Source organism: Aptenodytes patagonicus, chromosome 5, assembly GCF_965638725.1.
Source record: "Aptenodytes patagonicus chromosome 5, bAptPat1.pri.cur, whole genome shotgun sequence".
NCBI lineage: Eukaryota > Metazoa > Chordata > Aves > Sphenisciformes > Spheniscidae > Aptenodytes > Aptenodytes patagonicus.
Window position 1 is genome coordinate 58,753,829 of NC_134953.1, and position 17,078 is coordinate 58,770,906.

Below are 17,078 nucleotides of genomic sequence, written 5' to 3' on the forward strand. Positions count from 1 at the left end.
TTAATACAAGAAGGAAAAAACATATTAGAGTGGTAAAAGATAAAAGCATTGCTAGGAATAATGCGATGAAATGCAGAATAAATGTGTAGGCTATTAGAAGACACTTCTAGACCACAACATTTACTAAATATGAATAGTCCATCAAGTAGCTGAAGCTCTGACACTTAAGGAAAATTTGTTCTAGACCCATAGGAATACTCATCCATGGACTCCACAGCTGAGCAGGTTATCAGAACAGGAAACCGTGCACCTTTCCGGCAGGATCTGTGCTGGATGAGGAGTTCCTCTCACCCTGTAGACTGCGAGCACAGAGTATGCGGAGTGCATCGTCAGAGTATCTTTTAGCTTGTGTGGAATAGAAAGCTCAACAGCAAACAGATGATCATTGGGTATATACAAAATACAATTAAACATGGGCTAAGACATTCATAAATACAATAAATATTTATTCTGCTCATGTGTTCTGTAAACTAAAGTAACTCCTCATTAGTTAGGATTCACAGACTTTGGGGGTGAGGCGAAGGAAGACCTCATTAGTGGCGTGGCTAAACAAGTAACTCTGAGTTACTTCATAGTTTGTAAATTCTTTTATTTGTACTATATCAATACATTCTATTTAACATAAATACCAAGCTGTAGAGAAGGTTAGTGGATTATTTTCAAAAACAATTTTGTGGTTCTGAAAGGATGGCTAAAAATGATTAAAAATAAAAGTCTTAAAATGAAAATAGGATCTTATTCCTATAAGACCTGTGAAAATTTTTCAATAAAGAAATTATCTATCTCATGCAAAATGTATTTGTAATAATTCTTGAACAGGAACGGTTGCATTAGGTACCTATTATTCATATGTGCTCATAGCTTCTTTCGGTCTGTACTGACTCCTCCTTACCAAGACCTTACCAAAGTGAATGCCATTTCCAGTAGCACAAAAGACATACTAATATTATTGATGAAAACCTTAAAAATGCATAAAGTTTGATTCCAGTTTAGGGTACCCAGCTGGAAAATGAGAAGGGTCTCAATATGCAGAAGTTTCTCACTTTTCTCAAAGTGAAGTCACTGGGAGCTTCACAGCTCATCAGAATCAAACTCAACCACAAATACCTACTATAGCAAACACCTCTGAAATTTGAGGAGTCCAAAATCTAACCCATGATGAATCTCCAAGTTTTTAATTGTGGCAGTAAGCCAAAAACCTAAACCCAAATAACCCCCCAAAAAACTATATTCTTCAGCTATACAACATGGTTAGTTGAATACCTTTGTCACAAGGGTTGACAACATGAAAAACTAACAAATAGCTGCAAACACTTGTACCCAGTAGTCTTCCATCCAAACACTGCAGCAAAGGCTTCTCTTCAGTATGCCCCCTTACATCACACTTACACTTATTAAGCACTAAGAAGTTTTTAATCTTGGTTATTCCTTTCGGTTGAGTCATTACTAGACTATTTTATTGCCTTCCTGAAATGATTAACAGTAGTGACCTTTTCAAAATTTGGAAGGATCTTTTCTGCATACTAAGTAATACCACAATGGCTTAATTTAAACTACAGCACAAAACCAGTCTACCTAAATAATCTCTGTCAACAATTAATTTAACATTAAGAAAGTCAAATAAAAATGCGTAGTCAGTAGCAGTTCTGTTTTTAATTCATTTGCCCTTTTTAATATCCTGCTCAAGGCAAGAATAATTGGTGACAAAACCAGTCACAGTTATCACATCAATTTAACTTCAGTGCACGAAGCCAAACTCACTTCAGCTGCAAGAAAGTGCAGAGATCAATTTTTCAGCATCACAAAATTCTCCCCATTACAGTTTCCTGGTTCCTAGTTCCTAAGAAACTCAGTAAGCCCTATGAAAGACCAGATCACCATTAAAAAAAAAACACACAAAAAACCAACCACATCTCTATTGCCTCTTATAAACAAACAAACAAATAAATAAATAAATAAAATTGTACCCCAAAACCAGAATTGTACCAGCACATATCAACAAAGAAGTTACTTGAAGGAGATGTCAGCCACAAGAAAAGGCCAACTGAAGGGTACTGAACAGCTCTGAAACTTTAAGTGATCTTTTCACTCAGATAAAATTACCTGTAATTTTTGTGAACAGTTCTCCCTTAGAGTAGGCATATCTACTCAATTGTTACAAGCTACAGGATTCCCAACCCAGGGCCTTTATGTCAAATGGGGAAGATCAGATAATTGCCTACACTAGGGTCACACTGAAATGAAAAATACAAAGTTATTTATTTTCAATTGCAACATACTGCTGTTTTTAGAGATTTCTGTATTACTTTAAACCCAAAATGCCTTCAAAAAGCATCTACTTGGAAAGGTGACATGTTACAATGCACTGTTCTATAAGTCTCTGAAATTCTTTATTTGGCTTTGAAATCCAAAATTTAAATTTCTGAAAATGCAGATCAAGAGATCCAGGATGAAAATAGGCCATTTGCAGCTCCAAAACGCATTTGTATTAATGTCTGCTGTTCTCAGTGGAGGCAAAGTATTCTTGAACATTAACATCTCTGCTTTAATTCTTGTTCCTATTTGAGACTCACTTTTCTCTCTCCTGTCTCTTTTTAACCTTTATCTGTGGTAATTGTTTTTGTTAAGTCTTGTTAATTAAGACTGCAAGCTCATCAGGGAAACATCCTCCCCTTTGTTTTCCAGTTCCGTATCACGCCTGCCAGAAGTACAGCATCAAAAATGCATCAGATACTTGGTTCAACAAAACCATTTCACAGAATTACAGAGTATAGACATGAAGGTCCTGAAGTCCATCTGTGTGCTTATATCAAAGTGCTTCTGCTCATATAACTTAGTGTTTTATTAATATAATAGGCTTACTGCTTCTGGTGAGAGATTTTAATATTGACTATTAAAAAAATCTATCAGAATTAAATCATTCCCTCTTTCAGCCAAGAGCTGATGCCCTTCAAAGGTTCATAGGCTTATCACAGCATCCCCTCCCACCACACTAACTTCCCAGTTTGGTCATTCTTTAGCTAAATGCTGTGTATTTATTGTCTTTGTCTAAGGCCCTGAAAGTTGGCTTTTAGTCTATATGACAGGGTTCGTAAATTAGTGACCCTGAATTATTCATTAGATATTTAACCAAATGCTCTACCAAAACCCCCAGTTGCTGTAAATCCAACAAAAATACATTATATATTCTATTTTTCTATATATAGCACTAAATACTACTTTTTTTTCAAAAGATTCCTTAAGGCATCACTAGCTTTTACCTTAAGTGATATCACAATAAAAGGCAGCTTCAATAATCTGTTTCAGTTTCTTATCTTCCCTTTCCCTGAACCATTAATATAAATGAAAGCAAAAATGTAACTCAGCTTGTTATCTTTGCAAAATCAAATACATTAGACAGGGTATTATTTGCCTCAGGCAATGCCATTTCAAGTTTATATCACTACTAGCCAGGACCATTCAGTTTACAAAGAAAAAAATTTGGATTTGACAATGACTGCTGCCACTCATTTACAACGAGCAATTGCTCTTTCACCAAGAAATCAGTTTCCACCCCAGTAGATTTGAATGAACAAACCTGTGGTGTTTATTACATAGGAAATATTTTCCCTAAAGTCTTGAAATAATTTGAATTTCTTTCTCTTTACCTTCATAACACATTAACAAGAGAAATCAGAAATTAACCAAGATCTTTCTTATGAGAGCAATTTTATCTTTAACAACTTGGAAATTAGATTTTTAACAATGAAATACAGTGTTTGTTTGGATGAGAATCACTAAATAAAAAAACAACCAAACAACTAAATGCCTGGGACTTAAACCTCCAGGTTGACTGCTCCAATTGCCACCAGCTTGGGGGACGAGTTGCTCTCCAGTTGACAGCATTTTCAAATGTCTAGTCGCTTATCTCAGAGACAACTTTGAAACTTAACGCTATGCTCCTGGTTTTGCAAATTTTGACCAATACGACCGATAAATTGCATCTCTTGAAGATCTGTGAATTGCCTTATATTGTCATGCACACAACTTCAAATGAGTTTTAAAAACATCAGCCCTATATATTTTTTAGCTCGCTTCCATACTCATTATTCACACAGTTAATAACGCAACCCTCAATATTGTGCTTGACTATCTCCTGCCATGTTCTCTTGCTTCATCTCCCATCCTTTCAGCACAGAAGGAAGATCGTGGTTTCTCAATTTTAATGTTCTTTTGAGATTTACCTAACAAGTGACAATAAGTCATATAACAGAAAGACTGAGTAAAAAGCCAAGTCTGATATTTGAGTCTGAATGATGAGAGATCCAGTGATAGAGGTGACGGTGAGCGAGTGAGTGATCTAGATCAAGATCGACAGGAATACTCTAACACAGAAATGCAATTGTCATCTCAGGCCACAGGGAGAATTTGTAGTTTCTTCCACATCTATTATTACAGAATAGATCCATGATCTTAATTCATAATATTTTTCAAATTTCATTTTGTGAATTAACATCAATTCAAGTCCTTTTGATTTGTTCTAAATTATTTTAACCAACCATTGAAACCAAACCCATTTCTCAAGTCCACCTTGAGGCTATTTTGAGCAAGTACACTACAAAGGGAGTACGCTGTCAAATATTGTTAGTGGTTAATATTATGTGAATCCTAAACAATACAAATATGCTCTGAATACAATAAAACAACCTATCGGAAAACATTTCTATCCTACAAAGCAGAGTCCTGACATTTGTTACTTTGCTTTCTGTGGAGTCCTAGTTTACAGAATTGAGTAAATGAAATTCCAACCCAAAGTATGAAGACTATTCTCAAAAAAACTTCAATGGTTTCCAAGCACGGCTGAAGAAGATTCACATTCAGTTCACAACAGGCTGACCAACTGAAAGCATTCACAACTCGTTACAAGGGTTTTTTTGTTGTAAAATAACAACTGACAAGTACAAGACAAACGGTAATAATTGTCTACGGCGGGCATGCAGTGTATCGCAATTGCAAATGCATACAGCAATGCAAGAGCTTCTTTCTGGGATATGTTGTAAAAATAGCAAAGCCTGACATTTAAAGATTTTTGTTTTTCCTTATGGAGGCAGGTTTCAAGTACAGTAGTGCAGATTTTCATCAATCCCTTCTTGAAAACAGGGCAAAGCCTTAGGCCTTGATGATTTAGGAAGGTGTTTTTGTTGTAGGCAGAGTGGGAGAACGCATCCTTATGTCTATGGAGATGATAGCTTAACACTTCTGTAAGCTAGAAGAAAAGGCAGCAGCTGACTATAGATCCTAGACTTAGAGATTTCCAAGATATCATACTCCAGAGAAGCTCATTGCAAGATCATGTCTGTGTGCAGGGTGGGCTGCTCATTACACCAACTTCTCTTTCAATATGGATCTTCCAGTGTTACCTTCTCCATCCTGCACCATCTTCTGTCTTTTCGTCCTTCTTTGCCATTATGCCAATATAATCACCTGCATCTCATTACCAATATAATGGTGATGAGAGCTCTTGAGACAGTAGGATTGTTCCTCATACATTCTTCTCAACATTTAAGGATATTTGTCTTGCAAATATCAGTTAAATGACAATGGAGTTCTTTGAGGGTTTTTTTGGGGTTGAGGTGTGGGTTTTTTTGTGGTAAGGACATCAGTTATCATTTGTTACCAGCTGTCTTTGAGAGCAAAAATAAATAAATAATGTCTTAGTAGCTATGATTCAGAAATATGCAACATTTGCAGCTTCCATTGATTTCATCTAGAACTGAAGGAGCTCAGTATCAAATAAAAAGGGCTGCCTTGTAATAATTTATGAATACACTATGACCTCTTGATGAGTATGTTTACTGAATGTATACATTGGTTTAATCTAACAGTTTCTGTTGGAAAAGTAAGCAGCAAGCCCAAAAACGGCCGGAGTCAGCCCAATCTACAAACACTGGAGGGACAACGCAAGAGCCGTTTGTTTTCATGTTCCACCTCTGACCTCCAGCAGCTCAACGGAATAGTTTGTTAAGGGGATCCAGTCTGCCAATACAGACCTTGACTAGATTTAAAAGGATGCACTCCCTAAGGGGGAAGAGATAGCTCTGGAAAACAGACTGATACTCAGATCTCAAAAGTTAAGGATGGCTGTGGCTTGCCATCATTAATTTATAGTGATCATAGTTAAGAGATGTGTATAATTACTACTTGCTTTGAAAACTTTCCTGCTTAAGTCAACCGCTAAAGAAACACTTAAATACAGAATGCTATCCACTTACTCTGATAACCACGAGCAAAAACAGTTCATCTCCAGAGTACTGCAGGCAACCTACGCAATGGGATAACTCAAAGCCGCCTGCTTCAAACTGGAAAGCATGTTTCCCCGCCACAATACTCTGTGATCCCACATCCCTCCCTCCCAAAAACAGAACGCAGGCAACTGGGATAAGGACAGAGCCAAATACATGATCACAGAGTAAATTACCACAATAGTAGCAACTAGGGAAGGCAGCATGGCTGGAGAGGCACAGCATCCAGGTAGCCCCAGCCCAGTCTGATGGCTGGGACACAGTGAAGACACCGCTCCCTTAGGCGCTGCATACCATAAAGGATGCACAATAAGGATGCTAGGAGCCTATAGTTATGACAGCCCTCAGGAAGTCAAGCCCTTGTATACGCTGTGAAAGTGCTCGTGATTGTAATAACTGAATACTTATGGAAAATGAGCCTCCCTAGGATTACCTGCCTCATCTGTTTTTTATACAAATATTCCAATTTTCTACCCATCTAACTTGCTTGAGAGGGGACAGAATAAGGCAAATGGGCTGAGAACCTCTTAAATGAGCACTCGCGTGTTAATATACAGGAATTAGATCCTCAGCTGATCACACACTTGTGTATGAACTCCTACAGCGGGACTCCCAATCACTCAGCCATTAATAGAAACCCTGCAAATCTCACACTGAGTGCCATGCCATTTATCCATCAGCAGAGAGGTGTCTCCATCTGTGGTGCATAAGAACAGCTTGATTTTATGACAGAGGAAACACTGCTCTAACTCAGTCTATTCATATTGATGGTCATTATGCTACTATTTCTGTTTCTGTGAAAGCTGCAGTACGAACAGTCTTTGGTACACATCCCAGGTTGTGAGGTAAAGGAATCCCATAGAAACATATATGCCCAGATGAGTAAAATCTACTGATCTAAGGTTATCTGAAGCTGCAGGAAGAGATGCCAAGACAGATAGAGATATCCAAGTCAGAAAAATTACCTATTCTGTGCTTTTAGCATATTCATAGGAAAAAACCTGTATTATGAAGTACATCTACAATATTGGGCAGAGAAGGAACTCCAAATGCTCGACTAAGTGCCTGGGAGAGCTACAGCACTGAGCCACCAGAGGCAGATGCTTGTATAAGGCTCCCCAGCATAGCTTCTCAACAACATGGACCTCTACGTCTTAAGCAAATACTTCTGCCAGAGTATACTACCTAAGCCTCTTAAAAGCAAATGCTATTGCTATGAAAATTCATGGAAACTTGATTTTTCAGGATAAAATTCTAGTTTTTGAAGATAAGGAACAGAAGTGTCTCACACTATGAACATTGCTTATTTTCCCAGAAGTTTTACTATGTTGTATGAATAGCATCGGGACCTGGATTTACTTGATTTTACTTTCTTCGCTATGTAATTAGTCCCCATGTTGCTTTCTGCAACATTTGAACAGTAATAGTCTGCATATATGTCTGCAAGTCTTTGGGAAGCACGCATCCAAATCTCTTAAGGATAGTTTAATAAAGATTTGAAAGCTGGCACTGAAGTCTAACTGAAAAGTAGCTGGCTGTATTACAAGCCACCTTGAGGCTGGCAGTGTATTCATTAGGTATTCACAACCACTTGCAGATGCAAAGACCCTGGAGGCAGTAAGTGTGTAGGTTACTAACATCAGGTCCTCACCTGAGAGAAACAGACAAAACTTCCTCCAAAGCCTGAATCTGAAGGGAGTTTCAGAGGTGACAGTCAGATTTGGAAGGCTGAGAAGAACTCCAGGTCAGGTCTTCAAAGCCTTGCCTTTTCCAACGGCATTGGTCTTCCAGTAGCTGGCTCTCAGAGCTGTCACTGCCTAAGGACAGCCTGACACGCTAGCGACAAACAGTGATTGCGTCAATTAGAATCGATGCAGAGTCATCCAGAAATTGTTTCCCGCAGGATTAGTGTGCTGTCCAGCTCCTCCTGCCTAGCCCTTCTTTCTCTCCCGTTATCTTCTTTGCCTTGGCTCTGTGCTCCGTGTCAACTCTTCTTGAGTTTCCACATGCCATATTTGATTGTTTTTCATTCTTTCCCCATCCCTCTCAGAAAAAATATAAAATAAAATAATCCATAGATAAGCAAGAAGATTGCTTATCTAAGCAATATAGGATAGGATGCTTTTAACTTGTTCATTTTGGTAACTCTTTTCCCCCTATCTTGTCTACTCTGCTTAAAAAAGAGAAACAATGCAGTACAAAGCACCCAACAAACAGAACTTCAGTCTTAACTGGATGATTAAAGTTAATTTTTATCATAGACCTAAACAATAATATATAATTTGACTTAGCAAACCATTCTAAGGAATAGAGATCTGAAAATACCCTTGAACCTACAAGGACTGAATGCCTTCTGAACGGTGCCGAGTTCCCTTAGACCTCATTTAAGTGGCACGAGCTCCAGAACGCACTGCCTCAGTACAGGTTCAGACCCTCCAATTATCTTGGTAATAATGAATCCAATAAAATGGAAGAGCTAATTTTGCATTATTGTTAGGAAAGAAAACTTTCCTTCTAACCTAATGAAGTTGTCCATCATTATGCAACTATTACCTGCATATGTACAATGTCAGCAGGGTCCATTAAAGCTTTTTGAAATGAAGTAGCAGCACAAAACGTTTCTAATTTTCACATAGCTCTTTATATGGCTCTTCATATACTGAAAAGACAGCAAGCAACTGTTCATTTACAAACTATATTCTGCACATTTCAAGAACATACAGTAAGTACTATGATACTATGGTAAAAACTACATGCCAATATCATAAAAGGAGGTCATAGAATCATACAATGGTTTGGATTGGAAGGGACCTTAAAGATCATCTAGTTCCAACCCCCCTGCCGTGGACAGGGACACCTTCCACTAGACCAGGTTGCTCAAAGCCCCATCCAACCTGGCCTTGAACGCTTCCGGGGATGGGGCATCCACAGCTTCCCTGGGCAACCTGTTCCAGTGCCTCGCCACCCTCATAGTGAAGATTTTCTTCCTTATATCTAATCTAAATCCACCCTCTTTCAGTTTAAAGCCATTACCCCTTGTCCTATCACTACAGGCCCTTGTAAAAAGTCCCTCTCCAGCTTTCTTGTAGGCCCCGCTCAGGTACTGGAAGGCTGCTATAAGGTCTCCCCGGAGCCCTCTCTTCTCCAGGCTGAACAACCCCAACTCTCTCAGCCTGTCTTCATAGGAGAGGTGCTCCAGCCCTCTGATCATCTTTGTGGCCCTCCTCTGGACTCACTCCAACAGGTCCATGTCCTGGAATGCTGAACGCAGTACTCCAGGTAAGGTCTCACAAGAGCAGAGTAGAGGGGGAGAATCACCTCCCTCGACCTGCTGGTCATGCTTCTTTTGATGCAGCCCAGGATACGATTGGCCTTCTGGGCTGCAAGCGCACGTTGCCAGGTCACGTTGAGCTTCTCATCAACCAACACCCCCAAGACCTCCTCAGGGCTGCTCTCAATCCATTCTCCACCCAGCCTGCATTTGTGCTTGGGATTGCCCCGACCCATGTGCAGGACCTTGCAGGTCGCTTCTTAAACATTTTTGTTGTACTTGCCCTTTGTCAACCTGTATCAGTGCAAAAGCTGTGCCTGAGCTGAGAGAAAAATCAATTGATTTCTGTTTTCTTTTACTGATAAAATGAGATTAATGTCTCCTTATGTTTCCTTTCAGGAGGTATGCTTTCAGATGGTACAATGTGCTTGCTTTTCCATGCCAACATCTAGACAGATAGCTACATCATAAATCAATAAAACAGGAATCCAAGAAGTTACTGTACCAAGGCAAATATGCAATGAAATGGAAATTATTCAGTATATACATATGTAGGAATCTACCTGCAGTACATTTTTATTCAGAATAAGACTCCTTTTCTGAGGTCTGCATCATGATGCATCATATACTGTACACAACTGCACAGTGAAAAAACATCATCCTAGCAATAACTGAACTACATAATGCTGGACACATGGAGCTATTGGAAATGCAACAAAACCTCTTTCTCCACATGAGTACAGACTGATTCAGGGCAAATTGATAAAATGGTTCCCATTTGATTCCATTAACTGCCGTGCAGATGTTTTGCCTTCGTAGCATTTAAATCTGTTGTGGAGAAAGCTGCAATAAATTGCTCTATCATGATAAAATGCAACTTGCTGGCTTAGGAAAAAAAAAGTAGAAGGCCTTTAAACAACGTTGCATTGAACATATAAAGGCAAATTCAGTCCTAGTGAGTGCAGGCATCCTAGTTCTACCCATAAAACATCTCCCTTTCTAGTCCAAACAAGTTCTAGACAGTAGCAAAGTAGGCAGCTTCCTAATGTAGCAGATTATTATAGCAACAAAACAAAAAAAAATCCATGTCCCCAGTACTTTCTCTGCCAATGACAGCATGCCAGCTGGCAGCTGCTGCTGCAGAGAGGGAAGCTGCTGAGATAAAGAGGCTGGTGGATACGTCTGGCAACAGGGTTGGTCAGTCCAGCCCTTGCAGTTGTAACCCCCTTGTCTCACTCTGGCCATCCATCTCAACTCTACCATTTGTGGTAGGGCCCCATCTCTGAAGCGACAGGAGTCTCTCTGCACCACTGGGAAGTTTTGAAACAGTTCTTTTTCCTACTCTTATGTTGTTTGTAATGTCAAAAAATACCTCAAACTGTACATTTTTGGTCCCTCAGCACTGCCTCCTCCTACCTGTATCTCTTTCCTCCCTCCTCAACTCATTTAATGGCCAACTTGAATCTACATACTCTTATCAGCCTTCTTACTCCAAGTTCTTCTCACATTTTTGTCAATCAGTGTTATTGGAATGCGCCAAAACTCAAAGCAATCTGGGTCAAATCTGATTCCTACTTAAGTGCACCATCATAGTGACATGGAAAATGTGAGTATACTATAGCGTACCACACCACAAGGAAGGTCTATATTTATCAGGAGGTACTATTAGATTAATCAAGTGTTTTGTCCAACACAAAAAAATTAGGTTGGTTTTTTTTACCATAAGAAGAAAATAAATCGGCTAATATATTGCTCTTTCTCCAGAGTCTTATTCTTATATTATTTAATATGTGCTCTGCCCCCCAGCAATACCTATTTGTAATGTTGAGAGAACAAAAAAAATTGAGAAACTTAAAAACTTCATAGTAAGCTTTCTTCTGGTGCTTGCCAGTGGTCGAGGTTTATCTGAAAGAAGAGATTGAATCTATGCATGTATTTCCTGGGAAATAAAACCATATTTCATATTAATAATTTTTTCTATGGGTAGCGATGGCAATATTTTACCCCAAGACATTATCAGCTGCTGTTCCACCAGTCTTCCAGTTTTACTTTAGCATTATGCCTGTGTGTCACTATTTCAGTACATTTCACAAGTGTCTATTATTTATTATCAGTTATAGCCTTGTATCGTGCTGAGACAGGAACTCACACATGTCAAGCAATGCTGCCTATTGACTCGTAAAGCACCATATTTTCTGTCAGACCAGACAGTATAGTAGAAAAGGCAAGAAGTGAATTATAAGGTGTAATGAACAACATGGATCCAAACACTGTCATCCAAGGCAACACCTCCCAAAACTTCGTAAAAGTCACAGCATCCCATGAGCAGAGTTCAGGTCTGTTATTTATATTTTGTATATCACACCCATTCAGGTTGTCCAATAGGAATTTGAGAGCAACTGTAATTTTCATGCTGTAACTTCCTAAATCTGCTCTCTTCTTTCTACGTCTCCAAATCTATGTTTGTGAATCTGCCCGTCACAGAATCAGCAGAGCACTTTCTGTGGCACTGCTTTAATTCACCTCTGCCAAGAACATCGTCCATGTTTTAACCTGAACTCATTTTTGACTATTGTAGAACGCCCATACTATGATCATTACAGAAGAACCTATAAACTCGACTTGTCAAACTACCCCCAAACTCATACCATGCAACAGAGAAACACACCATCATTGTGGAACCCATGTGATGTTCTCATAAGGTAATGCCGGGTAATACAAGAAAAACACAGAGAACATTGAGGAGGGCTAGCTGTGGTTATTCAGAAACACAAAAGGTGAAAAAGATTAAAAAACCCCACAGTGAAGGACCAGTGAATGTACACATCTGCAGTGAAGCAGATCGATACTGCATAAATTGTGGCAGACACATTCGTGGTTTATCAGTCTGTCCTGGCAACCAACTCAAGCACATAAGCAGCAAACTGTACCTCCTGGAAATGTACAGCACAAATCTGTAGATGCTATCACAATGGCGAGTTTCACACATCAACATAGCTTTCAACAAAGCTAAATTCAATAGTAAAGCTTCCTTAAGAAACCATTTTGGCACAGAAAACATTAACTTAATAGTTAAGCCTGTGTATGAGAGTTGGAGGGCATGGATTCTCTAGGCAGGTCCCAGCCACCACAGTAAGTCATGAAAACTTTCTGAATCTATATTCCTCATGGATTAGCACACTGTAAGCATTACAAACTTACTCTAACCTAAAGGTATTACAAATTCCAGAATAGCAATTATTCCTCTGAGAACAGATTCACTCTCTCTCCCTCCCTCTCTCAGAGAAATGGCTGAACCTATCAAAATAAAATTATCATTAATATAATAATCTGTTGTACTTTGTTTGAATCTTTAATAGTTAGTGAATATTTTAACACCATGTTTTCCCACATAAGTGGCTGGCAGATGAAAGAAGTTTCTCCTTTCTGTCCTCTGTGGTTGTAGACAGGGTCTAGAGGCAAGATATACAGTCAGAACAGATGTAAAGATTACACAGCTGGTTCTGTGTTTGTTGTGTGTACTTATTTCTGTTGTTTGAAGAGCTCTTCCCTCCTCACCTTCATGTCCTTTGGAATCCTTCCTGCCACTCACTGCTAGCGCTCAGGAACTCTCCTCGGGACAGATGGGAGAACGTATTCAGTGGAGAAAAAGAGGGGGACCTTCTGGTTTTTCCCCATCCTTTTCCCTACTCACTTCAGTTTGTTTCTTCTAGGACTTTCACTAGATAACTGAATGTGTCCACTACCAGTCCCAGTTTGAAAGAGAAACTCCAGAAAGCAAGAGAATCATCCTATTTCTCCAAAATGGAGGGGGGAAAAAAAAAAAAGCTTGAAATCACATCAACAGTCAGTGAGAAACACAAACAGATCAGCTCATCGAAGTAAAGACAAGTGTGTTATTCAATGCTGGAACTATGGAAATGCATCCTGCTATATATATAGCAAAGTTGAAATGGGTCCAAAAGCATATCATATGGTACTTTCAGGGAGATAGGCTATGGTGAGAGACACTAGCTTTGCCTCAGAAGCAAAAGTCAGTTCCTCTAAGCCAAGTATTGGATGAAGGTGGCCAGGAGATCTCAGATCAGGGGCCCTGGTGCATGGGATGCCAGTACAGGGCAGAGGCCACCTCATTGCACTTGGATGCGGTAGGGCTTGGTGCTGAAAGGGACTCCACAGGGGCCGAGGTCCCACGAGGAGCTCCACTCCACTGCATAAGTTCTGTCCTGCGACTTGTACGCACCACCATAAGATGACCAAATGACTGGAGAAATTAATGGATCTTACAAACTTCTGTTATCCTCAGCTATTTCAAGTATATAGACAGTCTCCCAAAACTGAATTTTCTGAAGCACTATACCAAGTGTGCGTTGCCACTAGGTAAGTCTTTCTTATTTGGTTCTAGAAGCACAATGATCAGAAAGCAAAACAAATCGTGACATCTTCTGATAGCCTGGATATGCCTACAGTACATTGTGCAGCTTCAAGTAATTAAACCGATCAGCTGTTATTCACCAGGCTTGGAAAAAACTCAAGTGCTACCCCTCTGACTGGATTGTGCCATACTATTCAACTTACTAAATTCCACCACTGAAGATTATTGTGTAATGAAAACAAATCATGTTTTCAAAAAATTAGGGCTAGAATATGATTTACATTTTGCATTATATTTTAAAAAGCAAATGTGTGTCTGTATTTCAATTGCATTGAAGGATAACCAAAAGAAAAAACAGAGCAAAATTTCCTAGTATACCATTTCTGTTCTGTCCTGTATTTTCTTTATAAACTAGATAACAGGTATAAAGAAAAAACAGGCTTAAAACCACTAAAATGATGAAAGCTAAATGTAAATTCATTTGGGAAAAAAACAGAAAAGCCTTAGTTAAGAAAAGACAATAAACATCATATTCCAGAAATCACTTCATTAAAAAGCTAGTGCTCATCACACAGTATAGCCAATGGCTGTCTATACATTAAGAAACTGAGTAAATGATCTAGGTTGTATAAATATTATCGAAGAACTATTTATAATCTTGAAGATAAATATTGTAAGATAAATAAAATTGTATTATATGCAGCAGAGTGCACTTAGAAAATATCTACTTTCTTCTTGAAGACATTCAGGATCTTCCAAGACATTTCTGAGAAGGACCTTGGTTTTAGTGCAATCCCAATGATATTAACAGAATTACTTGACAAAAAGAAGATGGTAGACCTGTAGAAAATAAAAGCCATTTTTAAAACTATTGCTTTGAAAGTCCTCGGGCTAAGGCCAGGGTGAGGGAGAACAGACTGTGAGCGGTGGAGAGGGAACGTGCTGTTTCTGTGCTAGCACTCGCTCACACGAGAAAGTGCTGTGGACCAAGTGTATCTCCTTGTCTTCTGGAGATGCTGTCCTCTCTCCAATGACCGCAGAGGAAACTCTGCAACTAGGGTGCACTGCATGTTCAAAATTTAGATGGCTACTAACAGGTATCAAGTCATGTCAACTACTGCCTGCTCTTTTCCTCACAAAACCCAAAAAAATGCAAGTGATACAAGGGGAACTATCAGAAAGGAAAAAATAGGATATGGGCTTTCAGGATCTCCAGGACAAAAACGATGGATGCAAGAAAAGACAAATGAGACTTGTGGATTCTGGTGGAGGAAAAAAGGCCAAAGGCTTAAGAGTTTTTTACTGTTATTTTATACGAATGAGGCATTTGAAGACTGGACACAGCAACAGGAGCCATGGCAAACTGTTTAAGGGGTTTGGAGCAGGAAGGGATCAGCTTGACAGATGTCTGAAGGCAACTGTATTGACATGTTGATCATATACTGTCGTGAGAACTGGATCCCGAGGAAAAGAAAGGTTCAGAGCACAGAAGCATTTGAGTCATGGCCTTATTTTAAAAAAAAATCTGAAATTTTGCTTTCCTTTTTCTTTTTTGGATAAGATCTGATGAGCGGATATTGGAGAAGATTGGTGATGACAGAGATTTCATCAGCATAATCAGGAGAAAGAAGTTGAAATTCAGTTATAAAAGAAGGAAAAGACCTAGAAAAGGCAATTAGTTAAAAAGGAAAGGAGAAGAGCAAGGGAAGACAGAAAACTGAAAATAAGGGGCACAGAAGAGTGAACAGAAGATTCATCAAGTAACAACATTAGCAATGATGATAAAGGTGGTGAAAGGTCACAGTTTACCACGCCGCTAACCCCCAAACTGAGGAAGTTTACTGTTTCTATTCTATTCTATTCATGAGGTTATGAAAGTTATAGATTATATGATATCCAACAGCATGAATTAATTTCCTTGCTTAGTATCGCTGTATAGTTGATATTTCTTGTACATTTACTCCTGAGGTAATTCCTCTGCTACCCAGATGCTACTTCCTAGCTCAACACAAAAGAGCACCTTACGTAAGTGGCATTTTTGCTTAGCACAGGTGATGATGTTTTCACGCATTGCACAACAAATTTACAACTAATAAGCAAATTCAGTTACATAGCTGAAAGTACACCATCTACAACACACATGCAACAGCTGTACAGACATTCTAATGAAATGTTATATCACACTTAACTAGTTTAAATTCCCCCCTGTTTTATAACATGCTAAAGCAAATTGAAAATATGTCTGGATTTGCTATATGTTTTGACTGCATTAAACATGTACTTGCACTCATACATTCTGGAAACCTGTCCTTGCAAGGGTGATTTTCTTCATTTCTACAATAGTTTACTTCTTATCTAAGGTTAAAACGCTTATGTGCAGTTCATAACTACCTGGTATTAAAAACTTCAAAAAAATGGAAAGAGTATGAGAACCTTCCATCGTTCCATTAAAAAATGAACCTAGAGTAATCCCACCTCCTTTACAAGTTGATTCAAGTAGAAATCATTAGTTACATGTATAAATATGTGTGTGTGCATATATATGGCTTTTTTTTTTTTCACCAAACAATACAGGTACTCTGTGTTGAGTCTGACCACATTCTGCTCTACTAATCCCAGCAGTACCGTCTTTCCACAGTATGCATTTCTCAAAACATGCTAGTGGGGGTAAGATGAGCAGCACCCCACTGTTTCAATGCTGAGAGGTATGACAGATGTTCAAGGGAATTAATGTGTATAAACCTAAACACTACTGACTACAACCAATTAAAATGCTAGAGGAAGCTAAAGAACACACTGAAACCATTACAGCATGTAACCAGTTTGGGTGGCTGTTATTACTGCTTGGATTAAAAAAAAGCAAGCATAAAGTCTGCATGATTGTGGAATTCTAATTTGAATTGAATGCTGCTACATCCCAAATGCATTTCAGACTGTGTTTAAAAAAAATTGAAAAGTCAGTTATCCAGTTCTACTCAGTACAATTCCCTGGTATCAAAGTTTACAGTTTTTCCTCTTATTTTTCTTACTGTTTAACAGCATGGAACAACTGTAAGAGCTAATAATCCACTCTAAGCAAGTAATTAGTAATTCACTTCAGAAGTAAATACAGCTCTGAAATATTTCAGCATGATTCAAATAATCCATTTTA

General features: G+C 38.7%; 1 protein-coding gene across 2 annotated transcripts in view; it reads right to left on the reverse strand.

The window, feature by feature from the left end:
• The window catches only part of PDE4B (phosphodiesterase 4B), a 224,137-nt gene that overhangs the window by 154,645 nt on the left and 52,414 nt on the right, over positions 1-17,078 (reverse strand). The gene's annotated exons all lie outside the window — the stretch shown is intronic.